Source organism: Equus przewalskii, chromosome 31, assembly GCF_037783145.1.
Source record: "Equus przewalskii isolate Varuska chromosome 31, EquPr2, whole genome shotgun sequence".
Taxonomy (NCBI): Eukaryota; Metazoa; Chordata; class Mammalia; order Perissodactyla; family Equidae; genus Equus; species Equus przewalskii.
The window spans coordinates 17,670,628-17,693,009 of NC_091861.1; the positions used below are offsets into that span (position 1 = coordinate 17,670,628).

Consider the following 22,382-nt stretch of genomic DNA (forward strand, 5'->3'; position numbering starts at 1 on the left):
TCTTCACGTCCCCTATGGAAATTTTATTCAACAGCTTGGTTAGCCTATTGTTTGTCCCAACTCTTATCCATTACCTCAGGCATCTATGACGCTAAAATACTTAACTGTAAACGTTTTCTAAAACTTCCCCTGGGTAGAGACTTTTAAGACAGAGTGCAGGTCAAATAAAGATAAGCCATTTGAATGGTGTCCTCCAGGGAACCACCAAACAGGTCAAATAGTGATATTTTGTTGGCAATGGTAGTTTGAAAGAACTTCGGCTTCATTCCACTCCCTCCAATCTGATCCCAGGAATGTGGACTGTTCTTTTTCAAGGCTACTGTTTAACTGAGGAACAGGAAATGTGATTAGGGCACACCAGACTCTCACAAACTCACTGTTCTGACTGAGATTCAACCATTTCTGGAACAGACACTCTCCAGGTTGCTACAAGCCTTGCTTAATTTCCAGAGCCTGGAAAAAGTTGATTCTCCCAATTTTTGCCATTATTTCATTGCTTTTATGGAGGGGTGAATTTTTGGAAGTTTTCCTCTGCCAATATCACTGACTTCACCAAATTATACTCTCTCTCTCTCTTTTTTTTTTTTTTTTGAGGAAGACTAGCCTTGAGCTAACTACTGCCAGTCTTCCTCTTTTTGCTGAGGAAGACTGGCCCTGAGCTAACATCCATGCCCATCTTCCTTTACTTTATATGTGGGATGTCTGCCACAGCATAGCTTTTGCCAAGCAGTGCCATGTCCGCACCTGGGATCTGAACCAGCGAACCCCGGGCCACCGAGAAGGAACATGCGAACTTAACCACTGCACCACCGGGCCAGCCCCCAAATTATACTCTTAAATGTTAGGTCTATTACAATATTTGCTCTTCTTCTTCAGATATTCCTGTTACACATGTGTGAATAAATGTGAATGTCTTCTACATCTATTCCTTTCTCTTCTCTTCTTTTTTCTCTTCATTCATGTGGCACACGACTGTATATACAAATTGGGGGAAAATTCTATGTTCAAGCATTATCCTAGTTAAATATTTATATCCATCTGGTCACATGAAACTGACTTTTCAGTAATAAATTTCTATCTTTGCTCATGTTAAAAAATCTGCTTTGTGTTGTAACTCACATAATTATCTCTGAGTTATAAAAATATTTAACTCATTGAATGTTTCTGGTTTGCAAACTAGTTCTAAGTGCTGTGTGCAACAACCCTCTGAATGTGTACTTTGTGGGCCCTGTTTTACAGAAGAGGACACAAAGCACAGGGTAGTGAATTTACTTTCTTAGCCAGAGAGACCAGTCAGACTCAGGCAATTTGCACTGCAGCCACTATGCTCCAACCACCAACGTACAATGCTTTTCACTCACAGGACTTTGGCACAGCACAGTCGTTTCCAGCATATCATGAAATCAGTGATATCAATTACAGCATCAAGGAAAAGCAGTGACTATTTTTGTGTGTATGAGGAGCATCGTCACTGAGCTAAAACCTGTGCCAATCTTCTTCTATTTTGTGTGGGACGCCACCACAGCCTGACTTGATGAGGTGTGCTCGGTCTGCATCTGGGATCCGAACCTGTGAACCCTGGGCTGCCAAAGCAGAGCGCACAAACCTACCCACTACACCATAGGGCTGGCCGCCGTAGTGACTATTTTTATTATACATTTAATTATGCTAAAGTTAAACAACGTTCAAAATAAGTGGTAGCTGTGTTTAGCTAGTGCATTTAAGCTAGTAAATGATCTATAATCAATAATTAAGTTTAAAGCTTAGAATAAGGAAAGATCTTAGACTATTTAACCAATAAAAGTATTCCCTTTTATTTGCATACCTTATAGAATCATTTATAATGAAAAGAAAGTAAGTTAAATATAAAGTATATATAGGACAGTAATGATATATAATGCATAGATAAAAACATCTACTAGGTATATATGAGATTTCTGAAAACTATCACAAAGTGCCAGAATTAGAGTGTGACAATCATATACTGGAACTGAATCTAAATAGTATAATTCAAATTATGTTTTATTTTACATGATAATTATTGGTAAGTATCACCACATTCTTAAAATGAAATTTCATTGCTTGGGAGATTTTGCAAGAATGGAATCATAAAAACATTAACATTCTACAAACATAAAGATAATTCCTAGAAATTGCAAAGAGAAAACCTCCAAAAGATTACTATCCTGATCACGTCTTCTGCTCATAATCAAAACACGCATAAGACTGATTGGCAAAGTTAGTATGTGTAAGTTGGTATAGCCAATTCAAATATGACCAGTGGAATTCATAAATGTAAAGACAATGGTAAACTATATTGAAATGGGATAATATATTTACAAGTCCTCAGTAGGCTTAAAATGCATTTCTTGGGGCAAAGAAATGCCCGTCATAGCATCAAAAATGATATTTCTGCACTGGTGACTCAGTGAACCTCTTTGCCCATAATCCTATATTCATCCTGTATTCAATCTGTCATCCACAATGCAGTCTGAGTGATTTTTTAGAAATGCCAGTCCCTTGATGGCTCACTCTGGCTTTCTCAATATTATCCAGACTGTGATGGGCATGACATTTCCTGTCTGATTTATCTGTGAGCCTCAGGTTTGCACAAATTGACTTTATATCTATATATCAATCTGATATCTTACTTTGAGCTCCCTCTGTGCCTAATTCAGTCCATTCTGCATTTAACTTGTCCATCCAATGGTCTTTCTGATCAACGAAGAATTGAAAAATCAGTCATGTTCAATAATATTTTACCTTAAGCTTGCCTTCCTCTACCTTCTACTTGACTCTTCGAGAGTGTGCTGGTCAGGGCAGTCATGCCTATGAGATGATCTCCACCAGCGTGTGAGAAAAACATACCCATTCTTTTTTGGTGTTGGCTCTCTGTTGGCCTCCAACGTTTAATTAGTCTCACATCATTTTGTGTGTGGGAGGCGAGGAGTGGCTTCCTCAATATCTGGGCCTGTCCTCTCAGCAGGGGTAATGTTTGTTCCTGGCTCAGGTAGGAAAAGACTTGCAGGTACTGTTGCTATGAATGGATGTCCATAAGCACTCTTTTATTGACAGTTCTGGTCTCGTAGAGACTCAGTCAACCTTCACCCTCACTCCCTATGCATCATTTGGAGTTTTCTTCTTGACCAACCATTTGGCTCCTTGAGGGGTAACATAGACTACTTTTCTCATTCAACTATGTGCTGCACTCTGGGATCAGAGAAGACTCATGGGTTCCTTCATGCTATTTTCACAGGGCATGGCCTGAGAAGCAAGGGAGTTCTTATTCTCTTTGGCCCTCTTTCTACTCTCCTCATTTCTGCCTCCCATCCCCTCACAGTTTAAAGACCTTCTCAAATAATACCCATGAGACAATGGAGGCAAACTTCCTGCCAGCCACATCTTCTTTAAACTCTCCTCTGTAGGACACCCTGCTCTCCACATCTCCACACAGAAGTCTGAAATCTGCCTAATTTTGTTTGCTACATATTCTCTATGCACTCTTCCCTGTTGTAAATGAACACCTCTAGTCTCACGTTCTCAATGTCGCAGGTGTCTACAGGTAAGAGAAGCAGAACACTGTAAACTGTTTGATGTCTCAAGTTAGTAATCTGCCATAAATTAATATTAATTTTACATTTTTTGGGAGATGACATCCTTATGATATGCACAGATATCACTTTCTCATAACCAAGCTAAAATACAGAAAACAATGTACCTGTCTAGTCTCAGGTCCTTTATTCCCTGCCTCATCCTTCCACTTTGCCCATTAGCCATGCCAAATACATGCAATTCCCCCAAAGCATTGGGGTATCTTCACCTTTCTTTCACTTAAATATGTTACTCTCTTGGCCTGGAGTACTCTTGCATTTCTTTTCTACTAGGTTAACTTGCTCTCTTTTCAGATTCTGTCTAGGAAAGTCATTCACCTAGGAAGACTTCTTTAACCTCCCACCATCTCTTCCTTACTGGGTTACTTGTACTATATGGTAAAAGTCTGTTTACTTGTCTGTTTCACCCTTTAGGGTCATCATGGAGTACTGTCATTCTCTTTTCCTTTAGCAATGTCACAGATAGTGGCTATTCCTTCAGTCAAGTCATAACATGAAGAACATACACAATGAATCGCAAAGGGTATGCCAATTGAATGAGAATCAAATCTTTGGCAACAAGTTGCTGCTAGACTATATCTTAGCCTAAGATGACTGATACAGCAATAAATATTCTGAATTGGTTGGCCCACTTTTAAAACAATTTGAGGATGTATCTTTATTTACATAAAATGGTGTGCAATACCCAAATATGTAACATCATTATATAATGATTTGACACGTCACATAAAAAAATTACGTTATGTCAAGCTCCACATTTAATATTGACAAGGTTATTGAGGGCTGCTATAGACTCAGAAGAGATAGTGAGAGATTGAGAGAGAGGGCACACTTGAAGACACTAAGACAATTTCTAGGAATAAAATACTAATTAAAAAAAGAATTATACACTGTGACAACCAAGAGAAATCTAGGAAGTAGGATGACTAAATGTAATATCGCTTCCTGAATGAGATCCTGGAACAAAAAAAGAACATTAGGTAAAAACCATTGAAATCTGAATAAATAAATTTGAATATACTGTGGAACTTAGTTATCTATGTAGTAGTTGATGAATTGTGACAAATGCACCATATTAATATAAGATGTTAATGATAGGGGAAAATGGATGTGAAATATATGGAGATGTTCTATTCTTTCTCCATAATTTCTTTGTAATTGTAAAGCATTTCTAATGTTTTAAAAATGGCTTTTAAAAAATTGAGTCAGTGAAGATAAAGAATTATAGGAGAATGTTTAACTAGTTTATATAATAAATATTTTGATTATATAATAATGTAATATAGCTAGATGTGTGTTTGGAAAACTCTTGTTGACGTGTGAATTCTAATATTTTTAAAGTCCACTTTTACAAAAACTTTTTATAGGCATTATCTAAAATATGAACTCATGGAAAAATATTTTCATAGTAAAAGTTACTTGCAAAAATATCTAGTAGGAAAAAATAAGGGAGAATATTTAATGTTGCGTGTATATTTTGTGTAATTGATATATAAATTTTCTACTGGGAAAATATTTTAGTGGGTTTTTTAAAACAATTCTAATTAGTGTAATTTTCAGTATTTTTACAACACGAAGGCACTAATCTTTTTCATTTTTGAAACTTTACATGTGCACTGGTAATTTTTCAGCCCACAATATCCCAGAAGACTAATTAAATGCAAAGTCAAATAATATTTTCCCTAATATATTCAAAAGTACGTATAAATATTTCAGGTAAAGGGAACCCTTTTATAATAACTTGATAAATTTTCAAATGGATTTTCTTTTAATCACAATCTTATACTTTATAATGCTAATTGGTTATTTGAATTTTCTCTTGAGTCTGGAATATAAAATGTCTTACTATAGATGGTATCCTCATTAGTTAGTTTTTCTTTCTTCCCCTTGTGAATTATATCCTTTTAGATGAATCAAAATATTTTCGTCCAAAATGCATTATACATGAGCCAAAATTTTCCTTCTAAAACAATTTATATATGGCCAAACACTATTTTTCTTGGGAGTTCTGTATTTTAAATATTTTTCTTCTATTTGTTTTTCTCTGTTTATATGGCAGCACTGTCAAAAACAGTTACAGATATACCAACTGGTAAATACATTAACATAATAAAATATAAAAGTTCTTTATAGCTTCTTACAGTTTAAATGACTACTTAGAAACCTTCCACTGCAGTGAAAAATTAACCATTTCCAGCAGTGGTGGGCACCTGGTGTAGATGTGATAAGATGAAAGGCATGTAGCAATTTTCTTAGTAAAAGTGTTTTTACTACTTAAAACAGGACCCATATTAAACTTTTTGAATTAAAAGATATTTTTATTTTTGATGATAATATTTTGACCTGAACCCATATAAAGTGGAATTTGTGAGCTTTGTATGGAATAAAGTGAATATTTTTCTGAATACCAAGTGTTGTATATCTAGTCCTCACCTCAGTATTATATTGAGTAAGTAAATCATACTCTCAGGGCATCTCTTTCCATCACGAAATTAAGGTATTGACATGTATAAATTTATAAGTTGTCTATTAACTCTACAGAGTTTAACATGCCTTTTCTTTTCCATTATCAGCTCTATTTGTTTAAATCTTAATTTAATTTTCTAGCATAAATCATCTTTATATTCCTAGATAAGTTTCACTTGCCCCTTGTAGTGATACATTTAATGAATCATTAAATCTCATTTTCCAGGAGTTTATGCTTTTGTTTATGAATGAAATTTGTAAGATTGATTTTCAAAATGCATATCTTCTCAATATACCACAAGATCATAATCCAAGCAAAATCAGTAGCTCATTATGGCAGTGATTCGGAGGAAATCTAAATTTATTTTTGACCATATAACCCTGGAATAGCTATGACAACAAGGATGGACACCTTAACCAGACTAACTAGTTTATTAACACTTATGTTCTGGTGTACTGCACATTGTTGTATGCCAACCAAATTCATTCATCATTTAGCATTTCCTGCTGAATGTATTGTGACTTTTTATGTGTCTGTAATTCTGCTGTATTGGTCAGAATTTGACACGTGACAACACCTAATCCCAAAAAGAATCAGGAAATATAATCTTTCAGATGTAATTGGCCTAGCCTAAATTAAGAGTTCTGTTAGTTTGAGAGAGAAGAGAACGGTTATTTTGTAAGAAGTTAACATTCTCTGACATGCTTACTTAAGTATATACTTGAGACTATACCCCTTTTGAAGAGATGGTGAAACCAAAGCTCAGCACGACTCAAACTCTTTACTTCAGTTACTTCCTAAAATATGGCGAAAGGTTATCCCTTATCACCTGGAATCTGCAAGCATCTTTAGTAATTAATTTGATACAATCCCATATGCCTAACCTCTCCTCTCCTTCACTCTGTCCTTTGGCATTCTAGAAAAAAAGTTGAATCTCTTGAAATTCTTTGCATAAAGTAGAACTTAGCTTATCATTAAAGTCATCCTAAGAGAAAATACTTTCTCTCACATGCTACGTATCTCAAGTCTAGGATGTGGGGTGGTCATATACTTGTCCTCCATTGCGATTTCTAGAAACTTACTATTTACTTTGATTTTTTAAAACAAATTATGTTCCTCTGCCAGCCATAATGGACTAGCAACAATTGAGTTTACCATCCTACATTAGAAAACTGAAGAAGTGAACAAGGTGTGTGAAACTGTGGCTTTCAAATCACTGGACACCCAACAATGAAGGGCGGTGATCCACGAAAGATGAGCTCAACCACTTCCCTATCAAATTTACTGAAGAGTTTTCAGGTCTCAGTGCAGAGAGGAATCTTAGAGCCTGAAAATCTCCCAGTATTGATGAGACAGAATTGAACACTCAGAGAAGACAAGGTGGCCAGAATTTACAAGGAAGAGTACTAGAAAGGAGAGAGCTGCAAAGAGAGAGAGAATCTCTAGAGGGACTCCTTCAAGTATTCAAATGAGTGCTGATCAGCACCTGTAGATGAGGTAACTCTATGATATCATGGAGAGAATCATGGGAAAGGAGCAGGAGGACAATTTCCCACAGATCCCACTGTGCTATTAATCAACTTGAACCAATTAACGTTTATGGAATAATCCACTCAACAACATAATATATAGTATTTTCAAGTTCCACATGGAACATTTACTAATAGACTTTTTGTAGGCCATAAAACAAGTCTCAAGAAAAGCAAAAAGAATCAATATATACAAAGTATATCCTTTGACCATAATCAAATTAAATTAGAAATTGACAATGAAAAGATATACGAATATTCTCAAAATACATGTGTTGGGATTTTTTAATTTATTTTTTCTAATTTTATCCTGAAAGCACAAACAGGAGGTGTTCTATATCAGAGACAGATTTCTTATTAATTACCTACAGTAAGCAATAAGTTCATCAGCCTCCCCATGCCTCATATGCCTTGAGCAACTCAATGAAACCCAGGTCAAATGTCCTTCATGACTAGCCAGACACTCTACAGGTAAGGGATGAAGACAAATAATTTTTTTCCATTTACATGCAGGAGAAAAACAGCTGACATTCCTTCCATAAAAGAAGGGAAAAAAAGTTTTTTCTGTATTGATATGGAATGGAAATATGCCTTTCCAAGGGCCGTATAAACCCTTGGTGTCTGTGCCTTTTATAACTTACAGATGTCTCCAAGTTCCTGGACCTAGTTCCTCCTTGAAATATTAATACCTAGAAAGATGACACTCTCATATCCAGAGCTAACCTATGTGTCTATCAAGAATGTAACCATGGGGCTGGCCCCATTGCTGAGTGGTTAAGTTCACACGTTCTGCTTTGGTGGCCCCAAGTTCACCAGTGCAAATCCTGGTTGTGGACCTAAGCACTGCTTGGCAAGCCATGCTGTGGCAGGCGTCCCACATATAAAGTGGAGGAAGATGGGCACGGATGTTAGCTCAGGGCCAGCCTTTCTCAGCAAAAAAGAGAAGGATTGGTGGCAGATGTTAGCTCAGGGCTAATCTTCCTCAAAAAAAAAGTCAAATTTATACCTTTGGTAGGTGCAGCTTATTATACATAGCTCAACAAAGCTATTTCCAAAAATAGTTCAATAGGTTAGAAAATATCTGGACTACTTTCTATGAAATTTAACTAAAATTGATGGAAAGTGGTTTGCAAGTGAAAAGGAACATGAGTGAGGGGTATGTATTTAGATGAATCAAACGTGTATACCAATAGAAAAAAAAAAAATTAAGAATCTTAAACTGTAGGGCCAGCCCTGATGGCCTAGAGGTTAAATTCAGTGCATTCTGCTTCCACAGCTCGGGTTCAGTTCCTGGGCATGGACCTACACCACTCATCTGTCAGTGGCCATGCTGTGGTGGCAGCTCACATACAAAAAGAGTAAGATTGGCAACAGATATTAGCTCAGGGTGAACCTTCCTCAGGAAAAACAAAGAAGAAGAATGTTAGATTGTAATCCGTAGCAATAGAATAGTAAGAAGAGAAATACCGTGAAAGATGATACCCAGAGCAATATTGGAATTAGCTTGGAACAGGAGGATAGAAACCAATTCCTGAAAATGTTCGAATGGTAGGAGAATGATGTTTCTAAAACAAAAGTTTTTCAGGATGCTCAGGGGTGCTAAAACACAAATTAAGTTCTGACATACACTTTTTTGTGACATCTCTTTTTCTTATGGCCCCTGTTAGATTAGATTATATTGCTTATTAGATTGCACATGAACAAACAAGCCAAAAATATACAACAGTCCAAATAAATTTTGTTTTATCTTTTCGTTTCTGTATTCAGTCCATGGTGCTTAAACATAGATGATGCTAAAAAAAATTTTGCAATTAATTATTTGGGCTCAAATTGAGCCATCATTTTCATAATGATCACCAGAAAAAAATGACTATGTTCTAGAAAAACATAACCTAGAAATTAATTTCCAGCATTTATTTCTAGCTTTATCATCTTTTTAAAAAAATCACATAAGATGAATCTTTTGACTATTTTTTGGTTTCTCATCAACAGTACATGAAGGCAAATTTAATTTTTTAAAATGTTTTTTCTGTTTTCTGTCTGAGACAAAAATGAGGTTACATGTTACCAAAGATTGTTCTTTTCATTTTCCAAAACACAATTTAATTCAATCCACCTTCCTGGAGGGATATAAGATTCCTCTACCCTTCTAGAAGTAAGTACCAAGTTAGATACAATGTAAAAAAGATACTTAAGTTATTTCTATGAAGAGAGATCTTTAGAAATTGCAAATATCTGAAGATCAGGAAAAATGCTTTGAAAAAATTTATGAATTCATTACTCCAGAAGTTTACCCAAAGATGATCCAGAAGTTGGAAATATGTTTGAATCCAATATTTACGAAAATTTAGTAATCATCAAAACCTTTGTAAGAATACAGATATACATGCCAGTACATTTATATCAGGAAAAAATCTATTTTCCGTTACATTTCACATCATTTAGGAATATTCAACAACAACAACAACAAAATAACAAAAGAAAGCAAAAGATGTTATCTTACCTCTTACGATAGTTAAACTCCTTTTTATGTTTGCTATATCATATTATTCTAGCACAAATAAATACTCTCTTTTCTGAAATATCAAAGACATTATCACTCACTTTTTCAAGCATCACTTATTGCACATTTGTTAACTACTATGCTTTGTTCTGGATCTGGGGATACAAAAGAGAAAATGAGATAAAATTCCTGCCTGAAGGGGTACAATATGACATATCCATTATTGACCCACGTACACATTCGTGTAGTATTATTGTTTTATATTATTTTACATACATATGCAGTTATATTATAGTTAGTTATATATAGTCATACTTATATATCTATATGCATAAGTATGTACATGTATATGTGTGAATATATATCTCTTATTTATTAGTGTGTATATATTTTGTGTGTGTATCTATACATATATCTTATTTATAAGTGTATTTCAAGGTGCCTAAAGATAAAAAGTATTCATTAAAGTTTATTCTTCTTCACTGCCCCTGTTCCAGTAGAAATATATAAATATTATACATATTTCTAAGTGGTGCAATTTATAAATCCATATCATGAAATTTTCTTTATATGGCATCATAATATAACATATAAGAGCTTGGTTTAACCACCACGGTCAGAGAGGTGTGGTCTGATGATTTCCCCTTCGACTCAGCTTGGTGATGCTAAGCACTCAGGATAAAGGGTGAGAGTGAGATGTTGGCAGTGCTCCCATTGGGGACATTGGTGGTGGGAGAGTGGGACTACTGTATTATCCCCAACTGTTTAACGGGGATGAGAGACGCTTAAGTGTAACAAAAGCAACCCCCCCGAAATCAATAGGGGATGCCTACCATCTACACTCAGATGAGTTAAAAAAACAATTTTTAATATGTTTGACCCCTGAGTTGGTGGTTTGTTTTAACTCACTGTTTTACAAGTCAAACTATTGTTTGACTCAAGTCAACCCTCCTAAATGTTTTTAAATGTTACCTATAGTTTAGTGCTTAATAGTAGGATTTCATCATTATGTATAGAAATTTATAATAGCAACTAAAAAATTCCTATTTAGAAGACTATCCAAGGTCCTACATATTGGCATTTATTTCTCTCTTTTTTGGCCCAGATACTGCTTAATCTTTTAGACAGTCTTTCAAATATTTATTGAATATTTACTATGTTCTGAGCATAGTGCTAGGCACTGCAAATATAAAGTTAAGGACACATGGTCCTTTAGTCTTGGAGTTTACAATGTAATCAGAAAGAAATATTATAGAAACGAAAAAAGTAATGGGTAAATTTATATGGTGCTAACCCTCAAGAGGTATATGGTTAGCTTACTTTATAAGAAAACATGTTTAAGAGGTTAAGCAACTTGGTCAGGATCATGAAGTCAGAATGTGGGAGAGCCAGGATTAAACCAAAGTATGATTTACACCAAAGTCACGTTCATGAAAAAAAGGAAAATTACTTGTGAAACAGCAGAGGAGCCTCACAAATATAGTGACTGCCCTGTGTGTCTGAAGAGTAATGCTTAATAAATCACTGTTTTATCTCTTCCTTCTCATTGCCTCAATACTAATTGCCTTTAACCAAGAACATTCAAGGAAAGAGTGGAATTAACCCAAACGGGACATAGTAGGAAGAAAAAGATGTTGTGTAAATAAGAAATAGAATGTAGAAGACAAGGATATAAAGAAAGTACCACAAGTACATGTTTACTTTTCTCTTTCCAATCGAGCAAGTCTAATCCACTCCTCTCCTTATTAAAACCTGAATGCAGTGAACTAAAGTTATTTTGAGCACAAAGTTCTTAATTGGGACTAAGCCATCAGAGATGGCGGATGGTAGTGTACTGGTCAACAGAGAGAATGTCATGTTGATTTAGGTGACAAAACTGCTACTGCAGTGTCACCTTGTGAATAGGGTGACATTGGTGACAATTAAGGTGGAAACACCTATCTGACAGTGAAGGCAGTGAAAATGAACACCAGCAGAAAGGTATAACATGAAATGAATTAAAAAGAGGGAAAGAGAGAGCTAGTAAATTGTGGTTTCAGAATAGCTTCTAGGAAGAATAAGCAAACTATTTTACCTAGAAGGAGCATTGATCTTCTTAGATTGACTTAATGGACTCCAGTAACAATGATAGTTTAAAAGATGATAAAGTATCACATTGCTACAATTAAATACATAATTATGACGGTAATTTTTCGAATCTGATGTTTGATGGTTTTATCTTTGGATCATATCAGTAGCATATTCACCCTTTCTGTGACACTTACTTATAAACCGCTCAGAATTCTCTACAAGGTTACAATACACAGGCAGTATTTTTCTCTCTGGCTGTCTTCGACCACAGAACGTCCGTGTCTGCACTGAATTTGTCCTCCTGCCATTGCTTTTCATTTGTAAGTGTCAGTTTAAAAATGCATTTCATGTTTCCTCTAAATGGTAATCCCATTTTTATATCTCTTTTATTTATTTCCTTTGCTTCATTTATTACCACATACTGTCTCTTGCAGGCCTAACAGATTTTGGGGACAAACACAGCCAGATACAAAAATAGAAGGGAAAATAAAACTTTCTATTTGTAGAGGTATTTTCAATGACCATCACTCCTTGACACAAAATCACGAAGAATGTAAGGCAGGAATTATTATTACTACCCCTATTTTATAAATGAAGACATAGACGCTAAAAGAAGTCATAAATCCTACACGAAGCCACGCCATTAAACTTTGCCACATTTTAAACACAGAAAGTTAATGGAATCCATGCAGGTTTCAGCCTAAATTTTATCAAAGCCCATTCATGGAACTCATTGGACTTCACCTTAATTATGACCTGATTTTGTTTCTTAGGTCCACACATAGCAAGTCTCAGCTTCCCTTTACACTACCTATTAGTAAGTACATTGATTTAATATGGACAATAAGGTCAAGTGAATACACAATTTTGTGCACACGACTCTTACCCTGTGGAAGACAGAATTGCTGACCCTTAAAGAAATGTGTGTGTGCCAATGTACACACACACTCATATTACAAAGATATAAATACATATTTTAACGTACACACATGTACACACACATACGTGAAATATTTGATGCTGGATTTTCCCAAAATGCACCTGCAAAGAGAACTTTAATACTTTATTTCATTAGTACAGGACAGTTTTATACCTAATAACTCTCACTTTTATTCTCTCTCTCTCTTTCTCTGGTATCTAGGTGTAATTAAAGTTTAATTGTGAGAAATTTCCCTGATAATTTCTGATTTATCAAAGTTCATCCAAAATATAATTCCTACACATTAACAGTGTCAGTACTCTTGAATTTAGCCTGAATTGGATAAGTCATTTGTAATATACCAAAGGAAATATGTTTCCTTGGAGAATTTGAAAAGGTCATGGTGAAACTTAGAAAGAAATATAATAAATGAAATTTTCATCATACTATTTACACTTCCTTTTCTGTAAAATGTCCTTTTTAGAAGTAGTATATCTATTCCAGATACACCATAAAATTCCTAACATCCACTGCGGAATTAAATCAAAGCCCAATGACCATATGGTTAAATTATTCACCACGGAATACTGCTTTTTAAAATTCTTTTTACTTCGGCTACAGTGGTCCCCAGCCAATCCTGATGCATTAAGAATGTCTGACACATTAGCATATTTTATAATTGAGCTGAGAAATGATGTTCCTATTAATTTATTTTTGAAATATTAACTTGCTTTAAAAGAAAGTGTAATGAATAAATGTCAGAAATATTTATGACAACACATTGTTATATCAAGTATGCCCTTGAAATTCCAAGCTACATGAACATGAAGATTACTGTGCCTTTGAAGAAAGTTCTCCTTTTATAAAGGCAAACTGTAGTCTGAATCATGCTATGGAGCAGCCTAATATAAGTAAACAAAGAATGGCACAGACTCAAAATAATCAGCTATTATTATATTAGTAAGAATGATTCAGAGGAATTGATAAACAGTGAAGTTTACACTGTCATTGATTTTCCTTGAAGCTGTATTACATTCTGTTTTATAGAATGATGTTTAGCATTTAGTTATGCATTGTAACTTTTGTGCTCTAATAATTTCGTCTAAATTTGTCTTCCTCCAAAATTTCAAATTATTCATGGTAAGAATATAAGCTGCATTCTACACATCCTCATGGCACGTACATTTATTAAATACTTAATCCAAATTCTCTTTTACGTTACTTAAATAAATTTTGAGGTGGCTTAGATAATAGCCATTGATAATCTGACTAAAATCACAAAAAGATTGACAGTTTGGACATATTAGATACAGTAAATAATTGGTCAATTAATATAAGGTTTTATATTTATTATAGGCAAGACTGTGGCTTAGTACATAGTTGTCATGCTTGACTTATTGGATTAAATATATGGAATGTAAAGAGCAATGGTATTTGAGATAATAAGGCTTAAGTCATTAATGAGATTTGCTTCAATCCTAATGTGTAAGCACCAAGAGCAGTGCTTTCCAAAGTCTAGAAAACTTATTTTTTTTTTTTGAGGAAGATTAGCTTTGAGTTAACTGCTGCCAATCTCCTCTTTCTGCTGAGGAAGATTGGCTCTGAGCTAACATCCATGCCCATCTTCCTCTACTTTATATGTGAGATGCCTACCAGAGCATGGCTTTGCCAAGCGGTGCCATGTCCGCACCCAGGATCTGAACCAGTGAACCCTGGGCCGCCGAAGCTGAACGTGCACACTTAACCACTGTGCCATCAGGCAAGGCCCCGTATGTTGTTTCTTGACTGTCACCACATACGTGCTCCCCTTCACCCCCTTTGCTTACCCCCTACCCCTCTTCCCCTGGTAACCACTGAACTGTTTCCTCTGTCCATGCATTTGTTTATATTCCACATGAATGATATCATCTGGTGTTTGTCTTTCTCAGTCTGGCTTATTTTGCTTAGCACAATTCCTTCTAGGCCCTTCCATGTTATTGAGAATGGGATGGATTTGTCTTTTTTTCTGGCTGAGTAATATTCCATTGTAATGGAAAATGGAGTAATATATATATATAGCGCGTCTTCTTTATCCAATCATCAGTCAATGGGTACTTGGGTTGCTTCCATGTATTGGCTATTGTGAATAGTGCTGCAATGAACACGGGGTGTATATGTTACTTTGGATTGTTGATTTCAAATTGTTTGGGTAGATACCCAGTAGTGGGATAGCTGGGTCATATGTTAGTTCTATTTTTAGTTCTTTGAGGAATCTCCATACTGTTTTCCATAGTGGCTGCACCAGTTTGCATTCCCACCAGCAGCGTATGATGGTTCCCTTCTCTCCACACCCTCTCCAACATTTGATCGTTAGTCTTAGCGAGTATAGCCATTTTAACAAACGAAGGTAATATCTTAGTCTAGTTTTGATTTGCATTTCCCTGGTAATTAGTGATGTTGAACATCTTTTCATGTGTTTATTGGCCATCTGTGTATCTTCTTTGGAAAAATGTCTGTTCATCTTCTCTGCCCACTTTTTGATTGGGTTGTTTGCTTTTTTATTATTCAGTTGTGTGAGTTCCTTATATATTATGGAGATTAACACCTTGTCAGATATATGATTTTCAAGTATTTTCTCCCAATAGGTGAGTTGTCTCTTTGTTTTGATTCCAGTTTCTTTTGCTTCGCAGATCTTTAGTCTTATGAATTCCCACTTGTTTATTTTTTCTTTTGTTTCCCTTGTCTGAGAAGACATGGTATTTGAAAAGATCCTTTTTAGTTTGATGTCAAAGAGTATACTACCTATATTGTCTTCCAGGAATTTTATAGTTTCAGGACTTATCTTCAAGTCTTTGATCCATTTTGAGTTTATTTTTCGGTATGGCGTGAGATAGTGGTATACCTTCATTCTTTTGCATGTGGCTGTTCACCATTTATTGAAGAGACTATCTTTTCTCCATTGTATGTTCTTGGCTCCTTTGTCGAAGATTAGCTGTCCGTAGATGTGCGGTTTTATTTCTGGGCTTTCGGTTCTGTTCCGTTGATCTCTGTGCCTGTTTTTGTACCAGTACCATGCCATTTTGATCACTATGGCTTTGCAGTACGTTTTGAAGTCAGGGATTGTGATACATCCAGCTTTGTTCTTTTTTCTCTAGATAGCCTTATCAATTTAGGGTCTTTGCTCTATTAGATTCTTTGCTCTATTTCTGTGAAGAATGTCATTGGGATTCTGATTAGGGTTGCATTGAATCTGTAGATTGCTTTGGGTAGTATGGACATTTTAACTATGTTTATTCTTCCAGTCCATGAGCAAGGAATCTCTTTACATCTCTTTATGTCATTATCAATTTCTTTCAGTAATGTCTTATAGTTTTCATTGTATAAGTCCTTCACATCCTTCCTTAAATTTATTCCTGGGTATTTTATTCTTTCAGTTGCGATTGCAAATGGAATTGTATTCTTGCATTCTTTTTCTGTAAGTTTGTTATTGGAGTATAGAAAAGCAACTGATTTTTGTAAGTTGATTCTATACCCTGCAACTTTACTGTAGTTGTTGATTATTTCTATTAGTTTTCCAATGGATTTTTGGGGGGGTTTTCTACATATAAGATGATGCAAATATCAAGAGTTTCACTTCTTCACTTCCCTATTTGGATTCCTTTTATTCCCTTCTCTTGCTCAATTTCTCTGGCCAAAATCTCCAGTACCATGTTGAATAAGAGTGCTGATAGTGGGCATCCTTGTCTTGTTCCTGTTCTCAGGGGGATGGAACTCAGTTTTTGCCCATTGAATATGATGTTGGCTATGGGTTTTTCATATATGGCCTTTATTATGTTGTGGTAATTTCATTCTATCCACATTTTGTTAAGAGTTTTTTATCATAAATGGCCTTTGGATCTTGTCAATTGCTTTCTCTACATCAATTGAGATGATCAGGTGGTTTTTATTCCTCAATTTGTTGATGTGGTATATCACGTTGATTGATTTGCAGGTGTTGAACCATCCCTGTGTCTCTGGTATGAATCTCACTCGATCATGATGTATGATCCTTTTGATGTATTGCTGAATTCGGGTTGCTAAAATTTTGTTGAGGATTTTTCATCTATGTTCATCAATGATATTGGCCTGTAGTTCTCCTTTATTGTGCTGTCCTTGTCAGGCTTTGGTATCAGAGTGATGCTGGCCTCATAGAATGTGTTAGGAAGTGTTTCATCTTTCCTAATTTTTTGGAATAGCTTGAGAAGGATAGGTATTAAATTCTCTCTGAAAGTTTGGTAGATTTCCCTAGGAAAGCCATCTGGTCCTGGGGTTTTATTCTTTGGGATACTTTTGATTGCTGTTTCAATCTCTTTCTTTGTCATAGGTCTGTTCGGATTGTCTGCTTCTTCTTGACTCAGCTTTGGGAGGTTGTAAGAGTCTAAGAATTTATCCATTTCCTCTAGGTTATCCATTTTATTGGCATATAGTTTTTCAAAGAATTCTCCTATAACCTGTTGTATTTCAGTGGAGTCTGTTGTTATTTCTCCTCTTTCATTTCTGATTTTGTTTGTCTGAGCTTTTTCTCTTTTTTTCTTTGTAAGTCTGGCTAGGGGTTTGTCAATTTTATTAAAAATATTGAACGTTTCACAAATTTGCATGTCATCCTTGTGCTGGGGCCATGCTAATCGTCTCTGTATTGTTCCAATTTTAGTATATGTGCTGCTGAAGTGAGCACCATACTTCTATTTCTTCTGCTCCTTCAGGTGTATATTTAATACTTGCCACAAAAATAGTTCACGAGGAGGCTATTACTTTACAACTCAGAAAGGCCATTTGATAGAGAGATAGATAGATAGATAGATAGATAGATAGATAGATAGATATTAGACAGATGATAGATAGATAGATAGATAGACCAACTGATCAACCCTGGAAAATTACGTGTCAACCAGCGGACTTTGTCTGGTTTTATCTGTAGTACTTTTTATACTTACTTTTCTGCTCATCAGAGATTATTCTAATGACCCGCCAAATGATGAAAGAAAACAGAGATCATAGCAATTCATGATCATGTATAATTGCATGTAAAATGTATTCACTTTATTTCACTTTGCTTTTGAAATCATAAAAACACCATTAAAGGACCAGAACATTTTTTTCTCCTCTTTGGAAGCTTACAACACTCTTAAAAAGTATCGAATTTTGCATCAGTACTAAGGAGGGTTTCTGAGGTGCTACAAGGTGTCTTAGTTTGGGATACTGGGGAAGCTGACCCTGAGATAAGAATTCTAGCGACACTGTTTTAGCTGGGAGGGCAAGAAACAAAGTTGGAGGCCTGAGGATTGGAAACAAAGAAGGGGAATAGTCATTGAAAGCTTAAACAAAAAGATATTATTTAGTCAACATCCACTGAGTGACTGGAACTTAAATCCACCAGGGAACTTGAGGAAATGGTGTAAATTATATTTTTTCAGCATTATCTCCCTGGATGGATGAAGCAGCTGAACTTTTATACATTAACGCCTTTCAGTCAACAGTTAAGGAATGATCCTAGGACTGTTCATTTCCAGGAACTTAAGGCCTGCCATGAGCTGATAGTGATCTTCTATGGTTGACATAAGTCCTTGGGTGCAGAGAAATAGATCGTGGCAGCTGGAAATCTGCTGAAGCACATTGAAATTTATGAGGGGTTTAGGTGTGGCCCTGTCCTGTTTCATCACTCAGATCCTTTTGTGCTCCATATTAAATTCCCTCCATCCTATCATTACCTCTTCAAGGTGATAACAAATCACAATTTCTAAGGATACTTATAACAAGAGGGTTAATGAGCAAAAGCCACAGTTCTCTCTGATGTAATCAGCAGTGAAGTCACAACTGATATTCATACCCCTCTTTTCTCACCCATTTTAGAGTCCCTTTACCTCCAAACAGCAATTGTCCTGTTCTAGATTTCTTGCCAGTGAGGTACCCTCAGTGATGTGCTGATAATTGCTTCACAACTGGCTCCCAAACCATACTTCCAAACAACGTTAGTTGATATGTTTCCTTATGATGTGCAAACAAATGAGAGTCAGGCAAAACTGTAAAGACATTTATCAAAACTACACTCATCTATCAGTGACGTAAGCAAATTCCTATGTCAGATGATAGTTTTTGAAACTGGAAATATGTTTTCTCCATGATTTGTGCTCCTCATCATGGAACAGTTATAGACCTAACACACTCTGAAGTCTCATCTGCTCTATTAACATCTTCTATATAACTTTTGAAAATCTAAACGATGGAGCAGAAATGTTTTCTATGTGAAGAAACAGGGAGTAAACATTTTAAGCTTTGTGGGCACATACAGTTTTTGTCACATACTTTTCTTTTTTATGTTTGCTTGGGTTTTTTTTTTTTTTCCGTGAGGATGATTGGCCCTGAGCTAATATCTGTTGCCAATCTTCCTCTTTTTGGTTGAGGAAGATTGTCGCTGAGCTAACATCCATACCAATCTTTCTCTATTTTGTATGTGGGATGCTGTCACAGCATGGCTTGATGACTGGTGTAGAGGTCCATGCCTGGGATCTGAACCAGTGAACCCTGGGTCGCTGAAGCAGAGTGTGCAAACTTAACCACTATGCCACGAGGCTGGCCCCTATGTTTGTTTGTTTTTAATAACCCTTTAAAATGTAAACAGCATTCTTGGCTTATAATTTTCAGAGAAAAAAGGCCACAAGCCAGATTTGGCCTCTAGGCTCTAGATTTTTGACTCCTGTTTTGGACAATCCACAAAACAATAAATCAAGCCCAGATGTGCAGCGTTTCCAAATTTGCATGGTATAAATACTCTCACTATGGCTAGTTTCAAGCTACCTATGTAAGGTTGGGGATTGTACAAAAGCACACCATTATATAGTATTTCCAAATAAATAAATTCTTAATTATCTCAGAAGCACAGATAACAACAAAGTAAAGTAAAATAATTAGGAAGTTATGAGTTTTGAATATTTACTAGGTTTAGTCTTCATATAATTTATTTAATTACAAGTTTACATAATTTAATGTTTAAACCATTACTCTATTTAACTACTAGATCACAAAGGTTTAATATTTTAACAATTGCTTTACATAAGCTGGTCTGAACATATCCAGGATACCACTGTGGAACACAGACCTTCATCCTAAAGAGTCTGAGTCCGTGGTTATGTTGCAGCAAATTCCCATTTATGGTATTTGTGAATATGAAAGCACCAATCACTTTCCTTGTGAATCTCAATTCCAAATTTTCTCTTCCCTGCTCCTATCATGTAAATCACGACCTATGTCCTGATCATAATCCATCTCAATTATCCAGCCAATAGAGTAACTCCTTCCTTTGACTATTGATTTATTGGTGTGAGGACTCCAACATTCCTAGGCGGCAGCTATGATTTTAGGTTTACTAAAATCCTTACTGTGTCCATTGTAGAAGTGTTTTTCCCTTTGGAAAAAGGACTTCTAGACCAGTTAGGATTAAAGTTGAAGTGACAGGAAGAATAAGTTCCCCAGGGGAGACACTCGGATTACTGGTAAGACAAGGCTCTCCAACTTCCACTTCTTGGTTTCCAGATGCATGTATTCTACTATGGAGCATACATATTTGGTTCAATTATGTACTGTATTTTGTAGCAGGGAACATCGATCCTGCAGGGGATCATCTTAACCTCTATGCTTAGAGAGATGTGTTAGTCAACTTCGGCGGCTATAACAAAATACCATAGACTGGGTGGCCTAAACAACAGATATTTATTCCTCAAAGGTCTAGAGGCTGGGAAGTCCAAGATCAAGGGGCTTGCCAATTTGGTATCCTGATAAGCACCCACCTCCTGACTTATAGAAGGCTGCCTTCTGTCTGTGTTCTCCCAAGGTGAAGGTAGGGGAAGAGCTTTCTCTGGTCCCTCTTGCTCATCTTATGAGGACACTAGTTCCATCATGGTCGCTCCACACTCATGAACTCACCTAAACCTAATTACCTCCCAAAGACCCACTTCTAAATACCATCCCACTGGGGGTTAGGGATTCAATATATGAATTTGAGGGGACACAAACATTCAATCCATAACAGAACATTCCAAAGACTGTTAGTCTGACAGCATCTGGGGGAAGGGATTTACGGTAGAACCAGTGGATCAGGTGGTCATATGTTCACTGTCACAACTCCTCCGCTGTAAAGTGGGCCCCTGCTCTGTGGTGATTCTGAGGTAAGGTCCCAAGATGATAAATCAGGCACTCTATTGAGCCCTCACATAATATTCTGGCTAAGGCATTACAAGCAAGGGAATCACACTTAAACTCAAAATATGTCTCAATTCCAATAAATATATAGGACTTCTCCCTTCCTGGTCAAAGATCTGTGATGTAATCAACCTCTTACCACCTAACGGGTTGGTACAATATCACAAGGTCAATCTCTGTATGTTTCTCATAGTTTGGGCATTTAGTAGCACTAGTAGCTAGATATGCTGTTGTGAGAGGGAACTCAATGTCGTTAGACCCCTGAATAACCTTTTTCCCACCACCATGGCTACTCCATTCATGGGCCATTGTGTCATCATTGAAGTATTAGTGTTAGATCAGACCACACATCCAAAAGCCTTGGGAATATCTGGGAATTCCATTTTCTCCAGTGAATGATTCTCAGATAAATGGCTGTAGCTTCCTGTGGGTGAAAGATTGGAGAAATTTCTGCTCTGTACTTTTCCTGTGATGTTATAGAGTCCTTCTTCGTGATGACCCGGGCTCTACTTAATTTTAAGAGCTCAGGGTCTGCAACTGGCTCAAGTCTGGAAACTGGCTAAGATGCTATGATTTTCTATTTGGTTGACATTAGTTTTAAGTTATATAGATCAGTCAATATCCTTGTTCTCTGCCCATCTATTTTGCCTCTAGGAACACCATGACATATTAGTCATAGCCACAAATTCCTGAGAGTCATTATTCTCTGATTTTCATTCTGCTTCTTACCGTAATATGTCCACCTTCCTTCTGAAAGTAAAATGTTACCACCTGGCCTCGGCTATTGCAGAATCCTATCAACCCCATTAATTCTAGAGTGGCAAGTTCTATAACAACCTCTCTACCATCAACTCTGGCTTCTCAAAGATGTCCATGACTCCACAACATAGCCATTATTATTTGTTTTATTGAAGACAATGTCTCTGGTTTTTCCTGGTAAACATAGTTTACTATAGCTATCTGTTTTCTTGTCTTATGCAATATATTCATACTAACACTCTAACCTCATTGAGCATTTTGATCACTTTTTCAATACTTTGCCAAGTCAATATTATCATTTCTACCTCAT

General features: G+C 36.1%; 1 non-coding gene across 1 annotated transcript; it reads right to left on the bottom strand.

The window, feature by feature from the left end:
* Positions 1–17,685: 17,685 nt before the first annotated feature.
* LOC139080703 (U6 spliceosomal RNA) lies at positions 17,686–17,792 on the bottom strand. The gene has a single exon (XR_011535418.1). It is a non-coding gene; the product is annotated as a U6 spliceosomal RNA (small nuclear RNA).
* Positions 17,793–22,382: the final 4,590 nt, after the last annotated feature.